The following is an 18,214-nucleotide window of genomic DNA, read 5'->3' as shown; positions in this document are numbered from 1 at the left end:
ACTTTGTGTATCCCTGGAAGGCATCGTTTTATATGTTGGAATTGTTTATAAATAAATTGACTTGATATTATATCATTTGGAGGGTGACCAGGATTCTAAACTGATTATCAATTAGTCAAATGAGACAAACAGGTGGTAAAATGTTTAGAGAACTGAATTTCAAGTCAGAAAGACCTCAGTTTGAGTCCTGTTTCAGACATTTACTAAGAGCTTAACCTATGTCAGCCTGAGTTTCTTCTTCTTTAATAAGGATAAAGATAACGCTTAACTCACAGGGTTATTGTGAGGATCAAATGAGATAGTATAAGAAAAACCACTTTGGAAACCATTACTGTGCTATACAAATGCTAGCTATTATTATTTTTTATTACTATATTGGGTATGAAATTCTACATTTTTATCACACTCAGAAGGTACCCCAACATATATCTCAGTTACATCCTTAAATAAAAATCATTCTAGATGACTAACTTTCCAACATTACCTTAAGGATTAACTAATTTTTTAATTAACTAATTTTGTATAGGATTAACTAAATTTTTTTAGTTGCTGACATGTTTTTGCTCATATTCTAGCACTTAGACATTACCTGTATTTGAACCTATACAGTTTTGCCATTTATTGCTCAACGGGATTAGCAATAGTGAGTTTTTGACTCTTCAATTCCATAGAAATCTTGCTGCATAATCTAAAGGAAGATGAAAACACAACCGGCATTTCTGTGAACCCCCTGTCTTTAAAAAAAAGTGTTTGAACTGGATCTTCCATTTAGTACAGATATTGCTGAATAATTTGAAATCTTTCACAAAGAAGGAAAAGGGTCAACATAAGCTCACCCAAGGAAATAAATTCAAACATAGAACAATACTACAATGTCCTAAATAAAGAAGTTTAAGTATTTTAATATAATAAATACCAGTATCGCTTTCTCTAGGGTAGACAAAGAATTTAGTTAACTGGTTAGTTAAATGTGTCCTACTTTCCCTGGGGGGAAAGAAAAATAAAAACTTGAGGTAGTAGCAAAAAAGTTTCCCTTTGGGCTTTGAAGAATTTGGAGAGTTAAGATCATATTAATTATATCTGATAGTTCCTTATTTCCTGTTAGGATGACAATGCTAATGAACTATTTGTGTTGTAGGGAAAAAATCAAAATTAGTTATATAGGTTATGTGAAACAAAAAATATCTGTTTATAGTTAGCATTAACTCCTTCTTAATTGATTTAACTGGATTATCTATTTGTAACCTTATGTAATCAGCAGATAGTGCTATCTGGCATAGTTTGAAGGTTTAGGTAAGGAGATAGGCCATCTTTTGTCCCTTCACTGATCTTAAAGGAATGACTGCTGGAGCTAAGGTAGAAACACCCACATTCTGGACTCTGTGAGTCATTCAGGCAACAAATATTTATTAAGCACCTATTATGTGCCAGGACCTGTGCTAAGTAAGTGCTGGAGGTACAAAACAAGGCAAAAGACAGTTCCTGCTGTCAAGGAGCTCACAGTTTAATGGGAGAGACAACATGTAAACAACTATGTACAAACAGAATATACAAAGGATAAATTGGAGATAATCAACAGAGGGAAGGTATTAGAAGTAAGGAGGATAGGTAAAAGCCTCCTGTAGATGTTCAGATTTTTAGCTGGGATTTGAAGGAAGCCAGGGAAACCAGGAGGTAGAGATAAGACAGGAGAACACTGGGCAGTGTAAGCTCCCAAGTTGGGAGATGAAATGGAATTTCTTGTGTTGTTTGTCCTTTGTTCTCAAAGAGGACCATCACATCAGGAAGGTGATGCCATGACTTGCAAGTAAATTGAATTTAAACAAGGGAGAGAAATGCAAAGTTACCAGCTTCACTTTCTCCTTTGTGGCCATCTGGGTCCAGGGCAAGTTATAGATCAGGACAAATGGAGATGGCCCCTGGAACTGCTGGTACAAGAAACAGTCATGAGGCCTATATTGCTGCATTGCAGAGTATGTGGTGGGGTGTAAGATATGAGAAGACTGGAATGGTGGGCAGCGGGGAGGTGGAGACGGGCTATGAAAGGCTGTATTTTAATAACAGATAATTTTATATCTGTTCTTGGAAGTGATAGGGAACTGCTGGATTTTATTGAGGATGAGGTGACATGATCAGACCTGTTCTTTAAGATTACTTTGAGAGTTGAGAAAGATGGACTATAGTGGGAAAAGACTTATGGCAAAGAGACCAGTATCAGTGGGTTATTGGAATAGCGTAAGCTTAAGATGATGGGGGTCCACACTAGCATCTAAACTAGGGTGATACCACTGTGGCAAAGTGCCTGCAGGTTGGCATTCTCTCCCTCTTTCTCCCTGTAGCTCTATCTTTCCCTTTTCATCTCCTCCCTTTATCCATTTCAGTCTCCCAGTACTTTGTCCTTTGGGGTTTATTCATAACCGGGTCATTTTGTTGGCTTCCAATTTTTTCTTGTCTATGCTTAGTCTATGCCACTATTCTACTTTTTTAATTGTTAAAACCAGATAGCTTTTTATGATTATTGTTTTATAATACAGTTTAAAATCTGTTTCCTTCTCTTATTTTTTGTTATTATTTCCCTTGAAATTTTTACCTTTAGTTTCTTCAAATGAATTTTCTTATGCTTTTTAGTAATTTTATAATATAATTTCTTGAAGTTTTATGGACAACCTATTCAATATATACATCTTAGACAGCTTCCATAAATACTTGGATAAATACTGTAAATAGAGGCAGCTAGGTGGTGCAGAATGCTGGGTCTGAAATCAGGAAGACCTGAGTTCAAATGTTCCTTCAGGCATTTACTAGCTCTGTGATCTTGGACAAGTCAATCTTTATCTCATTTTTTCTCACCTGTAAAATGGGGATAATAATAGCATCCACCTTGCAGGGTTGTTGTGAAAATCAAAAGAAACAATATTTTTTATATCACTTAACATGTTGCCTGGAACATATTAGGTGGTATATAAATGCTTATTTATAAATGGACAAAGAATTGGACACCAATTTGCCTTTTTACATTGCCAAGTTTTGGTGGTATTTTTTTTTAATGAAACCTAGCTTCTCATTGAAACAAGGACTTGTTTTTTTCATACTAATATTTTATTGCTGATATTATATAGCTGCAAGCCATGGAACACTATAATCTCCAAAGAATTAACAGTAATGACCAACCAAAGGGTGATTCTGGGTGTAAGTACAGTACAAAACACTACAAACAAGGAATTAGAAAGAAACAGTGGTGATGGTGATGTCATCAAAGAAATGTATGACTGAAAAAGAAGATATAATGGTCGCCTGGTGAGAGCAGTGGGTAACTAATATATAATACATATGTTTTACTGATATCTTCAAAATATTAGAAGAACAGGAGGAAGGCTACTAGTATATTTGGGGTTTTGTGAAAAACTCATGAGAATTCATGGATGAGAGTCACAGAGGATAAGCAATCATGGATGAAATCTACATCACTAGAAGGAATATCCCTATAGAAGAGATCACAGATGCATTTGAGTATTTTTATACTTGATTATTTTTTAAAATATAATGGCTTATTATTTTCTTTCTCTTCATCAACACTTTCTGGTTTGAATATCAAGGTCATCTTTACATCATAGAAAGAGATGGTAAAAACTGACCAGAAAGGCACCTAATCAGAGTTTACATAACTTAGGGATTATTTACACTTTGATAGAATGTTTGACAGAATTAATTTGTAAACTTATCGGGTCCTGGAATATTTTTCTTCCTTCAAGAGTTAACTTATAGCTCCCTCAATTTCTCTTGATGAGACTATGTTGTTTATATTATCTATTTTCTGTTTTGTTAAACTGATTTTTTTTGTCCTTGTAAATATTTATTTCATTTAACTTTTGTTGGCATTTTTTTTTTAAATTTCCTCTCTCTTGACTGTGAGTTGTTTCTAATAATTTTTTGTTTGGTGATTTCATTTTCCTCCCTTTTTTGATCAAATTAGCTAATGTTTTATTTATTTTATTTTAAAACAATTTTTAGTTTTATTTATCAGAATATTTTTGCTTTCAATTTTATTTTCTCTCTCCATTGCTTTGAGTTTATTCACTTGCTCATTTTTTAGCTCTTTCACTTTAATGTTCAATTCATTGATCTCATCTCTTTTGTTAACATGTGTTGAAATATACATTTTGCTTTAGTACTATAATACTTTAGGTACATACATAAATTTTGGCATGTCATCTCATTGTTTTTGTTATTTTTAATATGAATATTTATTACATCTATTATTTGTTCTTAGAGTCACTTGGTATAGTTTTTACTTTGACTTCTTTGTTCATATTACTTTTGGTTACATTTTATTCTATAGTTTAGCAAATATATGTTAAATATAAGATAATGTGTTCAATATTTCTGCCTGTTGTTAGTTTTTTTAGATCCTAGCACATTTTCTTTTTAAAAATTATTTTTATTTCAGTAAATATTTCTTAATTACATGTGCAATTTTTAAGTTATTTTTAAAAATTTTGAGTTTCAAATTCTCTCCCTGCCTCCTGCCTCTCTTCTCCTTGAGAAGGCAAGGAATTTGATTTTGATTATACATGTGAGGTCACACAAAACATGTCCACATTAGCCATGTCATGAAAGAGAGAAACAAAATAAAACAAAAAAAATAAAGAAACTTTAAAAAAGTATGCTTCAGTCTGCATTTAGAGTTCATTGGTTCTCTCTCTAGAGGTAGATAGCATTTTTTGTCACAGATGCTTTAAAGGAATTTGATTGTCTCAGATCATTGTCTTGATCAGAGTACCTAAGTCTTTCATAGGGGTCATCCTTATAATATTGCTGTTCCTGTATACAATGTTTTCCTAGTTTTGCTCACTTCACTTTGCGTGAGTTATATGTCTTCCCAGGTTTTTCTGAAACCATCCTCCTCATTATTTCTTGTAGCACAATAGTATTCTATCACAATCATATACCACAACTTGTTCAGTCGTTCTCCAATTGATGGGCATCCCCTCATTTTACAATTCCTGAGATGTTGGCCCATGCCTAGTCTCTGCCAAATTTTCCAGTTTTTCCAGCAATTTTTGTCAAATGTTAAATTCTTAGCCCCAAAGCTTGGATTTTTGGGTTTATCAAATACTAGATTACTGTAGTCATTTTTGTTGTTGTTTGGTTGTTTTTTCAGTCATGTCTGATTCTTCATAATCCCTTTTGGGATTTTCTTGAAAAAAGATAGTGGAATGGTTTGCCATTTCCTTCTCCAGTTCATTTTTACAGATGAGGCATTGAGGCAAATAGGTTTAAATGACTTGCCCAGGGTCACACAGTTATTAAGTGTCTGAGGCTGAATTTGAACTTAGGAAGATGAGTCTTCTTGACTCTAGGCCTGGTACTCTATACATTGCGCCACCTAGCAGCCCCTACACTACTATGTATTCTGTACTTAGTCTATTCCATTGATTCACCACTCTATTTTTTAATCAGTATCAGATTGTTTTGATGATTACCACTTTGTAATATAATTTGAAATCTGGAACTAGTAGACCACTTTCCTTAGCATTTTTTTTTCATTCTCTTAGTATTCTTGATCATTTGTTCTTCCAGATGAATTTTATTATTTTTATAGCTTTATAAAATAATTTTTGGAAGTTGGATTGGTATGGAAATGAATAAGTAAAATTATCATTTTTATTATATTGTCTCAGCCTACCCATGAGCAATTAATATTTCTCCAGTTGTTTAGATCTGTCTTTATTTCTGTGAAAAGTGTTTTGTAATTGTGTTCATATAGTCCTTGTGTTTGTCTTGGTAGGTAGACTCCCAAGTATGTTTTGTGTATTATCTGCAGTTATTTTAAATGAAATTTCTTTTCCTATCTCTTGCTGCTTGGTTTTGTCAGTAGTCTACAGAAGTGCTGATGATTAGTGTGGGTTTATTTTATATTCTGCAACTTTGGTGAAGTTGATAATTGTTTCAACAAGTTTTTCAGTTCATTCTCTGGGGTTCTTTAAGTGTACCATCATATTATTTGCAAAGAGTGATAGTTTTATTTCTTTATTTCCTATTTTTATTTCTTCAATTTCTTTTTCTTGTCTTATTGCTGTAGCTAGCATTTCTGGTACAGTATTGAATAATAGCAATGATAATGGATATCTTTGCTTCACTCCTAATCTTACTGAGAAGGCTTCAAGTTTATCCCCATTACAGATAATGTTTCCTCTTGGTTTTAGATAGATATGATTTATAATTTTAAGAAAAGTTCCATAATAATAGAAATATTTGCTGTATTTTATCAGACTTTTTCTGCATCTATTGATATAATCATATGATTTTTGTTGTTGTGATTGTTATTGATGGGGTAAATTATGCTAATAGTTTTCCTAATATTGAAACAGCCCTGCATTTTTTCTATAAATCCTAACTGGTCACAGTGTATGATTTTTGTGCTATGTTGCTGTAATCTTCTTGTTGGTATTTCCTTTAAAGTTTTGGCATCGATATTCATTAAGGAAATTAGTCTACAATTTTCTTTCTCTGTTTTTGCTCTCCCTGGTTTAGGTATCAAAACCATATTTTTTATCACAAAAGGAATTTGGTAGGGCTTATTTTCTATCTATTTTTTCAAATAGTTTATATTGTATTGGGATTAAATGTTCCTTAAATGTTTGGTAGATTTCACTTATAAATCCACCTGGTCCTAAGGATTTCTTCATAGTGTTTATCTTTTTATTTTTTTCTTGAGTCTTGTATGTGAAAGTCAAATTTTGTATTCAGCTCCAGTCTTTCCATCAGGAATGTTTGAAAGTCCTCTATTTCATTAAATATACACTTTTCCCCTGAAGGATAATACTCAGTTTTGCTGCATAGGTTATTATTGATTGTAGTCCCAGTTCTTTTGTGTTCCAGAATATCACATTCCAAGCTCTCTGCTTTTCTAATGTGGTAGCTGTTAAATCTTATGTGATCCTGACTGTGGCTCTGCAGTATTTGAATAATTTCTTTCTTGATGCTTGAAGTATTTTTGTTCTTTGACTTGGGAACTCTTGGATTTAGCTATAATATTCCTGGGAGTTTTCATTTTGAAATCTCTTTCAGGTGGTGATAGGTGGATTTTTTTAGTTTCTATTTTATCCTCTGGTTTGAGGATGTCAGAGCAGTTTTCCTTGATAATTTATCAAAAAATTATGACCAGTCTCTTTCTTTCTTTGATTATGGTTTTCAGGTAATCCAATAAATCTTAAATTATCTCTCCAGGATCATTTTTCCAGGTCAGTTGTTTTTCCAGTGAGATATTTCAATTTTCTTCTATTTTTGTATTCTTTTGACTTTATTTATTGTTTCTTGTTGTCTTACAGAGTCATTAGCTTCCACTCAACAAACTTTAATTTTTAAGTAATTATTTTCTTCAGTGAGCTTTTGTAACTCTTTTCCCATTTTGCCAATTCTGCTTTTTTTTGAGGCAATTGGGGTTAAGTGACTTGCCCAGAGTCATACAGCTAGTGAGTGTTATATATCTGAGGCTGAATTTGAGCTTGGGTCCTCCTGACTCCAGGGCCAGTGCTCTATCCACTGTGACACCTAGCTGCCTCCCCCCCAATTCTGCTTTTTAAGGAGTTATTTTCATCAATGAATTTTTGTACTTCTTTTCCATTTGGCCAACATTCTTTTTAAGGTGTTGTATTCTTCAGTATTTTTTGTGCCTCTTTTACCAGACTTTCAATTGTCTTTTCATAATTTCCTTCCTTTGCTTTAATTTCTTTACCTAATTTTTCCTCTATCACCTTTTATTTGATTTTGAAATTTTTTTTTATATCTTCAAGGAATTCTGTCCTGTGCCGGTCCTAACCGCGCACACTCGTTCAACCAATTCAGCCAACCAGGGTCATACTCACCGTACCATCGGAGGCCACCCAGGTAAACCAGAAACGAGCCGATCAAGGGGTGCAAAACCCTGAACTTTATTCAATAATCATCACAGCAAGGCCAGGCAGGAAGGCACACGTGCGAGCAGGAACAAAAGCCGACTCTGCCCCCCGCCCCTGCAGCTCCTTTTAGTACCTTCTTCCTCCCTCCTCCTCAGCCCGCCCATAGTGACTCCTCGAGGATCAAATATCAAAAAGGGGATGTCCAGCTAGTGTCCAGACAAAGGGAGCATATGTGGCACAGGAAGTGGGTCCCAGAGATTTGGAAGGAGGCGTGAGGGATTAGTGCGGAGAGTACACGTGACGCAGGAAGTCGGGTCCAGATACCGGGGGGAGGTGTCTGGGGTCGGCATAGTACCTAAAGAAGGAGGCTAGGCAGAGAGAGTTCGCTCTCTGCCGTGTCCCCCTCCACGCGGCACAGTCCTTGCCTAGGGAATGCGCGCTCTGGCCACTTCCCTGTACCCCGCTTCCTCCCCAGCCTGTCACAGCTCCATCCAGCACCGCTCCAGTCTCAGGAGCAAGAGCTCTGGTTACCTCTCTGACCCCAGATCTCATCGCAGTACGTTACAACTCCGCCCAGCACCGCCTCTGCCCCTGGAGCAAGAGCTCCAGTTACTTTCTGGTACCCAGTTTCCGTCCCATGTTGGCACAACCCCCATCTGGCAGTAGCTGGCATCAAACAGTCCCTCACACTGTCCAATTCATGTGTTTTGGAGCTTTGCTTGTAGTTATTATGACTTTATTGTCTTCTTCTGAATTTGTGTCTTGATCTTCTCTCTCACCATAGCAGCTTTTTGTGATCAAGTCTTCTTTTTGTTGTTTGCTCATTTTCCAGCCTACTTCTTGAATTTGAGTTTTATGTTAAAATCGGGCTCTGTTTGTGGCATGTGATGGGGGAGGGGCACTGTCCCAAGCTTTAGGATTTTTCCCACTGATGTTTTCAGAGCTAGTTCTAGGGGGTTGGAAGTTTTTGGTCCTTCCAGGAGAGTTTTGGTCACTGCTCTACTGGTCTGTGCTTTGGTCCTTGTCCGGGCAAGTCCCCTGATCCCTTGAGATGACCTCAAGAGATACTTCTATTAATAGAATTAATCAAATACTTTTTTTAAAAGTCTTTTTCTTACCTGAATCTAGTCAAAGCCTGAGCAAATAGGGCATTGCTGTAAAGTGGATTAATCAAGGGCCTCCTTGTCCTTGTTGGTTCACTCCTCTGTCTTCTGAAAGAGATGAGTTCCTCTCTGAATGTTGACTTGGTTTTAAGGATGGGTTAGGCTTTGGAAAGGATGTTTTAAAAAAAGGTCCTAGTTTCAGACTAGGACCTTGATTAAGTATTGCTAAGGTTTTCTATTTAGGTGGGACCATGGACTCTAGCCTAAAGCACTGGCCTAATCTTATTTTGTAAAATGTAGGTTAAAGTGAGAGAGAAAGGAAATAAATATTTATTAAGTGCCTACTATGTGCTGGGCACTGTCCTAAGGATTTTTACAAATATTATCTTATTTGATTCTCACAACAACTAAGCCTCATTTTATAGTTGAAAAAAAAAACTGAGGCAAACAGAGTTTAGGCGATCAGCTCAGGTCACACAGCTAGTAAGTGTCTGAGGCTAGATTTAAACTCAGCTCTTCCTGACACCAGGTATAGCCCTCTATCCACTGTGCCATCTAGCTGGAGAACAAGGGAAAGTAAGGGTGTTCCAATATCCTCCCAAAGTACTCAATTTCTTTATTTCTTGATTTGGAACATTATGTTAATGTTGAACTCTGTTCCTGGGGGAGCAGAGAAGGAGGGGAGATTTGTCTCAAGCTTTAGGCTTTTTTGCACTGCAGTTTTCAGAGCTAGTTCAGGGTCTTTGGAAATTTTTGATGTTTTCAAAATAGTGTGATCTGGGGAGAGGTATGGTTACTGCTCTCTTGGTTTGCACTCTGGTCCTTACCCAGGAATACCCTGATACCTTAGGATTGCAATTGATTCTGCTCCTCATTGACCCTCTTCCCTTGAGACTGGAAATAATACTGTTCCTCAGGTTCCCTGATCCCTTGGGGTCAGAAGTGAGACTGCCTCTCAGGGCTTCCACTCCCTTTTGACCAAAAGTGCTCCTCTCTGTTTTTGAACTCTGACCTAGAAGTGGGTATAGGCAAAGAGTCACCTCTCAGGTATCCCACTATCTCCACCCTTGAACAATAACCCAGAAGTAGGTACAGGAAATAGCGTTGCCAAACAGCATCTGGTCCTGGGTCCAGTGCTAATTCAAGGATCTCCTGTAATCTCTTTCTGATCAGTTTCCAGATCCCTTTACCATTTTTTTTTTTTGCTTTTTGGTGAGGCAGTCAGGGTTAAGTGACCTGCCCAGGGTTACACACCTAATATATGTCAAGTGTCTTAGGCCAGATTTGAACTCAGGTCCTCCTGACTCCAAGGTTGGAGCTCTATTCACTGCGTCACCTAGCTGCCTCCCCTTTACCATTCCTGTCTTGAGAATTCTCAATTCTCAATTCTGCTGCAGGCTTCTGTCACTCCCACCATTGTTGTTTCATCCACATGGGCTCCAGGCCAGCCTTCTCCCTCAAATGACAGATCTCTCTTTCCAATGTCCTAAGTTGTCTTGGGCTGGAAGAATTTCTTGCTTTGACCTTTTGTTGACTCTGCCATTCCAGAATTCAATTTGAGCAGTTATTTTCAAGTTATTCGGAGGGAAATGTTGGGAGAGCTCAGCTGAATGCCTTCCACCATCTTGGCTCCACCCCTGGAAATATCAACACATCTTCAATTTTTATAAATTTGATGCTTGATGCTGAAGAAGAATACTTCTTATGATTCACATTCGATGATCAACAAAGCTCCATCATATCAATTTTCCCCCAAATTCTGTTTAGATCCTTAATTTATTTTGTATGCATTTTTTTTTCTTTTAGCTTAGTTTGAATCTAAAAAATGCTCATTGAAATCCTAAACAGTTATCTTCCTATCAAGGTCTTCTGTAATTGAATTAGTTTTTCATTTAACATTATGCCAATATGTTACCAATTCATGCAAACACATTCATTATTGACACTGTTTTATTATCTGTGGTGCCTTTAAGCATATTATAGTTTCCCTGCTTTTCTCTTTTTACCATATCTATTTTTATCATTTCCTTTTGTAAGATCATGATTGTTACTCTAGCTTTTTTGGAGTCAGCTGAGGCATAACAAATTCAACTCCAACCCCTCATTTTAATTTTATGGGAATCTTTATATTTTAACTGTTTCTGTTACACAGTAAATGTTGGGTTTTACTTTCTAATTTGTTCTGCTACTTTCCTCCATTTTATGGGAGAGCTCATCTCATTCACATCCATGGTTCTGAGTGTTAAGTTTGTTTTACCCTCCATCAAATCCTGTCATATATCACTTCTCTTCATTAAGAAGAAAAAAAGAAATCAGCATTAGGTACTCACAGTTTATATTGTTTGATCAGTCCACTTACCATCCCCTTCCTTATACCTTCCCTCCCAGTCTAGATCTAAAACTCAAGATATTACAACTTTTGTTTTTCTTTCATAGTAATTCCCTGCAGATAAATTTAGGGGTTAAATCTACTATGGGTTTTCTTTTGGTCAAAACATTTTCTTTTCTGAGGTCCCATTTTAGTTATTATGAAATTATTTTCTTCTGACGTTTCATCCTGGAAGTCTCTCATTCTATGGCATTTCTTGAGGGCATTCAGAGCTTTTCTTTCTTGCTTATTTCCCAATGTCCCTCCTATTTATTTGTTATTTTTTCCCCTTTGGGATCTTAATTCTTGAACTTTCACTTTTGAAAGGCAGAGGTAACCAAATGGTAAAGTTTGGTTGCTAAAGGACCTTGAAAATGGGGCTAGGGGGCAGCCCAGAGTTAGGGTGGGAAGCAGACATGAAGACAACTGTGGGATTTAAGGGTATGATCCCCTGTGGGGTGTTCCTTCCTCCTTATTATGTAGCAAGAATTTATTTTCTTTCTTTTCTTTTCTTCTTTCAGGACGAGAAATACTACTTGCTCACAGACTGGCTCAGACAATAGGATTGAGAATCTAACTTACCCATTCAGCATTCAGTCTGAATCCTTTGCCTTCCCTGACTCTATCACTTTTCAGGGCTCAGGATTTTCATCAAGGTCTCACAAACTGCCTGCTGCCATCCCTGAACAATCTGGCCTGACTAGGGGAAAAGGTAGCTCCATGCTGACCAAAGTCCAGGGGAATCTTATGTACCCCTGTCCCAATTTAGCTAAGAATATCAAGCACTTTCACTCCTTGGTACTTTCCTCCTTTTAGCTGAGGCTAAAAATTATGAAGACTTCTACTCTGAACTGCTAAGTTACATGCCCCATCACCCAAGGACAGGAAATGGAATTTTCCCCAAAGTGCAGTTCTGCCACAAACTAGATAACATGCACATCTAGGTCTGAAGGCTACCACAGCCCAATCCTGTACTCCAGAAAGCTGAAATAGGGCTAAGACACCCTTGCAGGCTGCCTAGTCCAGGCTTTCTCTTCCTACTGTCTGGAAAATGGTCTTGCTCCCCCAAAGTTTAAGAGATTTTTCAACTTCCCCCACTAAGCTGATCACTATGAAGAATATGCACCTTCTTGCCATTCCTGATCCCAGTCCAAAGCTTCACTGACATAGCAATTCCAGTTTATACCAAATAGCAGAAAAATGCATAGTACATTTACAAAACAGAAACCCTATGACTAAGTAACTTGTGCAACATAAAAGGCTACAGATACAAAATTCTCCCAGAAATCCAAATGGAAAAATGAAATCAATAAATAAATATAGTAAAGGAATTAAAGCAGGATTTAAGAACAGTTAAAAAGCACAAGAAGGGATGAAGAGACAACTAAGGAAATTGTAAATTTATATCCAATGTCCAAAAACAGAAGCAATAAATTTAATAAGGATAAATATAAAATAGCAATAAAATATAAGAGCAAGCCACATAAGTACAATGAGGGGTGAAGAAGCAACTAGGGAAGAAGCAAAATTACATCAAAGGTCTAAAAAACATGTATGGCAGCAGAAAATAACAGAATCAATGAATCTTCTGAAGATCAATATAGAATAATAATAATATTTAAGAAAAAGCCAAGGAAGACCTGAAAAAGCAACTAAGGGACAGAGGACAACACAACAGATTTGGAAGATAGAGCAAAAAGTTCAAAGATTATATTAATTTGGAGCCCAGAACAAATATTTTTAAAAAGAAAAGAAGCTAGATACAATATTAGAAGACCTAAGGAGGAAATCACTTTGCATAATGACCTAGATCAAGTAAAACTTTACAAATTGAGAGAATACATAGGGCACCAAAAATATAGTTCCTTTAACTCACTAAGAAACAACTGCAAAACTGGCGAAAATTCTCCAAATACAAAGAAAGAAAAAAGTCACATTTCAGAAAATGCCAATTAAAATTAAGACCAAAAACAACAAGGAGAAATATAAAAGTAGGACAAAAATCTATAAAAATCTTAAAGAAATAGGATTGGACCTCAGAAATACATATCCCACAAACGGAGCCATATTGTTTGTAAACATCAGTTCATTTTAAAGACAAATGAAGCTTGAAATAATGTGTCAATAAAAATCTGCAACTATAGAGATTCCTAAAAGCAAAGCAAAGGCACAGTGGATAAAGTATTGGGCCTAAAGTCAGGAAGACTTATCTTCCTGAGTTCAGATCTGGCCTCAGATGCTTACTAGCTATGTGATCCTGGGTAGGTCACTTAACCCTGTTTGCCCCACTTTCTCATCTGTAAAATGAACTGGAGAAGGAAGTGGCAAACCACTCCAGTATCTTTGCCAAGAAAACTCCAATGGGGCCATGAAGAATCAGACACAACTGAAATGAGTGAACAAGTTAAAAAGCAAAGGGAAAAGGAAATACAAACTGACTAAACAACAAGGGAACAACAAAAATCATAACATACTTTAATCTTAATACTACAATTAGTTAAGATTATTACATCTAGTTAAGATTTAATATAAATATAAAAATGAAGTATTTAGTCTTTTCTAACTGTAATAGATAGAGCACGACTGGGGTAAAATATATATTATGATAATTAGCACAAAAGAGTACTAAAAATCCATATCATATCCATGTGATATCATTTTGACTAAACATTAAACATCCATCTAGAATATTAGAAATCATCCTGCTATTAAAAACACACTTGATATAGATAAGAAAAAATAAAATTAACTAAAAAAAGCCAATTAAAAGAACACAGCTGACAAATCCCAAAGCAAAGTCCTTTCTCTACACTAAAAAGAGATAATATAGTAACTAACAGTTTAAAACATAGAAACACAAACTGTTTATTTACTAGTTACTAGTTGAAATATTAGACAGACTCTACTCTCTTGATATCACCAAGAACAGTAAGAGTACAACAGAAAAGTAAATTCAATTTATTACTTATAACAATAGGGATTAATTCTTCTAACCAAAGAACAAGAGTTTAGAATGGATCTAAGAACAAAACCTATTCATGTGTTGCTTATGGGAAACACATCTTACACAAAATCACATAGCTAGATTAAAACAATATGTTAGGTTTAAAGAGCTCATGAAATTGCAAGTAAAAAACAAACAAATAAAACCTAGAGTTGGTATTAATGGTATGTGAAAAAATGGAACGCAAATTTGAAAAATAATGGAAAGATACAAACATGAGAATTATATAATGAAAGAAAGAAATATATCACAAATTTGTAACAAACCTCAATGTAATAGATCAAACTAACTCACTAGTTAGTTATAGTTTTTCAAGAGAAAAAATGAACAAAAGGAGAATATCAATAGGGGACTTCAACTCTCCATTAGAAGAATGTTAGAAATCAAATGAAAGGAATAGCAATAAAAAGTCACAGATTTGAACTACTTGCTGAGTAAGTTGAAAATATAGGAAAAATAATGGAAAGAATAAAGAAAACATTCCCCATACATATGAAACTCTCACAAAGATAAGTCACAAACTGGGTCACAAAGAAGCCCTATGTACAGGGCTTTCTTTTTTCCTATTTCTGCCTATAAGGTATAAATATTGCCATCCCCATTTAACAAATGAGGAAACTGAGGTGTAGCAAGCAGGTCAAGTGACTTGCTCCAAAGTCATAGGACTAGTGTTACCACTGGGATTTGATCCCCACACAAAGTCCATCACTCTTTCCATTACCAGAGTATGAGAGGGAATATACGTGTATTCATATTTGATTATTTGATATTTCCAAACAATTTTATTTTGTTTTGCCGAAAGAGTTCATACATCAGGGATCATTTCAAATAAGGGATGTTTTAAAAGTATGAAAGTAAGACTGGATGACTTCCGAGCTCCCTAAATCTATGACTTTTGTTTTATGAACTAGAATGTTTTCCCCTGAATCTTCTCTAGTCCAGGGCAAATATTCTCAGTTCTTTCAATTAATATTCATACAGCACTCTCCAGACTTCTTACTATCCTCATCACCCTCTTCCGTATGCACTCTAGGTTGTCTATATTCTTCTTAAATATGTCTAGAAGTGAATACATATGTGTTCTCTGCACACTCCATATGTGACCTGACCATAACTAAATATAATGATATCCTTACCCCCTCACTGTGATTGCTATGCTAGTGAATGCAATCTACTTTCTTGACTGTCATGTCATACTGTTAATTCATATCAAGCTTATTTGCCACAAAAAAATCTCAGCTCTTTTCCACAAGAATTATCCTCTCCCCAGATCTCCCCCATTTTTTACTTCAAAGTTTAGTTCTTGAACCCAAAGGAAGAACTTTATATTTATCTCTACCAAATTTCACCTTATTAGATTTGACCCATTGTTATAAATTGCTGAGATTTCTTTTTAGATCCATCCACTGTGTTAAGAGTCCCTACAGGGGCAACTAGGTGGCACAGTGGATAGAGCACCGGCCCTGAAGTCAGCAGGACCTGAATTCAAATCCGGCCTGGGACACATAATATTCACTAGCTGTGTGACTCTGGGAAAGTCACTTAACCCCGATTGCCCCACAAAAGAAAAAAAAAATTCCCTAAAATGTAGGGGCAGCTAGGTGGCGCAGTGGATAGAGCACTAGCCCTGGATTTAGGAGGACCTGAGTTCAAATCCGGCCTCAGACACATCCCACTTACTAGCTGTGTGACCCTGGGAAAGTCACTTAACCCCATTGCCTAGTCAAAAAAAACAACAACAACAAGAGTCCCTACGGCTATATGTCATCTGCACAATTGACAAACACACTATTCAGGCTTTCATTCAGTGATCACTGGTGCAAAGATGTCCTATCAGAGACCAATGATAAAGTTTTACAGGCAAGTTAGTCATCCTTTCTGGGCCTCTATTTTCTCATCTATAGAATAAGAAATTTGGACAAGGTGGCTTTTAAGGTCCCTTCCATATACAAATCTCTGACTAGAATAAGCTGATATTGAGCTATTAACGTCCCACTCATTCAACTAATTCCAAATTAAGTGTCAATTCCACCCTTTTTGGTCTCGACCACAAGACTGGTATGACTTTCTCAAACGCATTTTCTGTCTTTTCTACAGTTGTTTCTGTCATGGCACCTTAAATGTTTTGATGTGCATATGAGAGACACTTTGTAAACTGTATGGCTTCAGAAGCTTTCTTTAATAATATTACTAATAATTAGCATTTATATAGCTCTTACTGTGTGCCAGGTACTGTGCTAAACACTTAGACAGTTATTATCTCATTTGATCCTCACAATAACCATGGAAAGTAGGGGCTATTATTTATTATCCCCATTTTGCAGATGAGGAAACTGAGGCAAACAATAGCTAAATGAATTATTCAGGGATGCACAGCTAGTAAATGTCTGAAGCCAGATTTGAACTCACTTATTCTTGACTCTAAGCCTGGCTTAGAGTCTAGCTGCCCCTTAAAGTAAATACACAACAAATACAGTGACATTTTATATTTTAAAACTTTTTATTCAGTAGTATTACTGTAAAGATGTATTCAGTTCAATCATTTTTTAGTTGTGTCTGACTCTTTGTGATCCCATCTGAATTTTTTGGCAAAGAAATTGGGGTGGTTTGCCATTTCCTTTTCTAACTCATTTTATGGATGAGGAAACTGAGGCAAACAGGGTTAAGTGACTTGCTCAAGGTCACACAGCTAGTTAAGTGTTAGAGGTTCTTTTCAGCTCAAAATTGATGATTCTGATTTTTTCCATTCTTTTAGAATCTTTCTTATATCTTCATAAATGATTTATGCATGCCTTTAAAATTATGTCACCTCCTATACAATTTTTTTCCTCTGCTTGGTCAGATTCATCGGCTTTCCCTAGCTTCATCTTCTCTTGCATTCATTGCACATCCTCTATGGAACATTGAAGAGAGATGTGGCAGAGTCTGATCACCCTACTTCCACCACTACTTCTGATGAGACTAGATCACTATAAAATTCCTGGCAGACATGTTTGTTTTCTATCTGTTTGTTGTCCTTGTTCCAGCTAGATCTATACATTTTTTCAGGATAATATAATGGCAAACTACTGCAATATCTTTGCCAAGGAAATCCCAAATAGGGTCATGAAGAGTTGGACCCGACTGAACAACAACTAGATGTCTCATAAGCACCTCAACTCAACACATCAAAGACGGAGAACTTAATAATAATAATAGCTAGAAATTATATAGCACTTACTATATGTCAGCTACTGTGCGAGGTGCTTTATAAATATTAGCTTATTTGATTTTCACAACAACTCTGTGACCTAGGTGCTATTATTCTCCCTATTTTATAGTTGAGGAAAGTGAAGCAAACAGATATGAACCAGGGTCAATAACTAGTAAGTGTCTGAGGTCAGAATTGAACTCAGGTGTTCCTGATTGCTTCCGCTGCTAATGCTCTCCCTATTTAACTCCTATTGATTTTGTATTCAGATTGTCTGTCCCCTCATAGAAAGCAAGTTATGTGAGAATAAGTTTTGCTTCATTATTTTGTCTTAGTATTCTCACTAAACCACAATTGCATTCAGGATGAAACATGCTATCTACTTCCTCATGGAAAAGGGGTGGACTCAGAGTACACATTGAGGAATCTTTTTTTTTCATTGCCAATATGAAGATTTGTTTTGCTTTGTTATATGTGTTTGTGACAGGTTTTGTTTTTATTGCTTTTTAATGGGAAGGAGGGGCACGAGGAGGAAAAGACTTCAGACCTGAAAATTAAATAAAATTTAATTAAAATAATTTTTATCAATCTATATGGCATTAGCACCAAAAATCATCAATCAAAAACAAAACAAAACAAAACAAACAA

At 36.0% G+C, this 18,214-nt stretch overlaps 1 protein-coding gene across 1 annotated transcript in view; it reads right to left on the bottom strand.

Annotated features, from left to right (window-relative positions):
* The window catches only part of MCTP1 (multiple C2 and transmembrane domain containing 1), a 250,187-nt gene that overhangs the window by 137,333 nt on the left and 94,640 nt on the right, over positions 1 to 18,214 (bottom strand). The window lies entirely within an intron of this gene.

The sequence above is a fragment of the Vombatus ursinus genome, unplaced genomic scaffold (assembly GCF_900497805.2).
Source record: "Vombatus ursinus unplaced genomic scaffold, bare-nosed wombat genome assembly UNPS02014774.1, whole genome shotgun sequence".
Taxonomy (NCBI): Eukaryota; Metazoa; Chordata; class Mammalia; order Diprotodontia; family Vombatidae; genus Vombatus; species Vombatus ursinus.
Note: the sequence above shows the minus strand (reverse complement) of the source record. Positions and strands in the feature narration are given on the sequence as shown.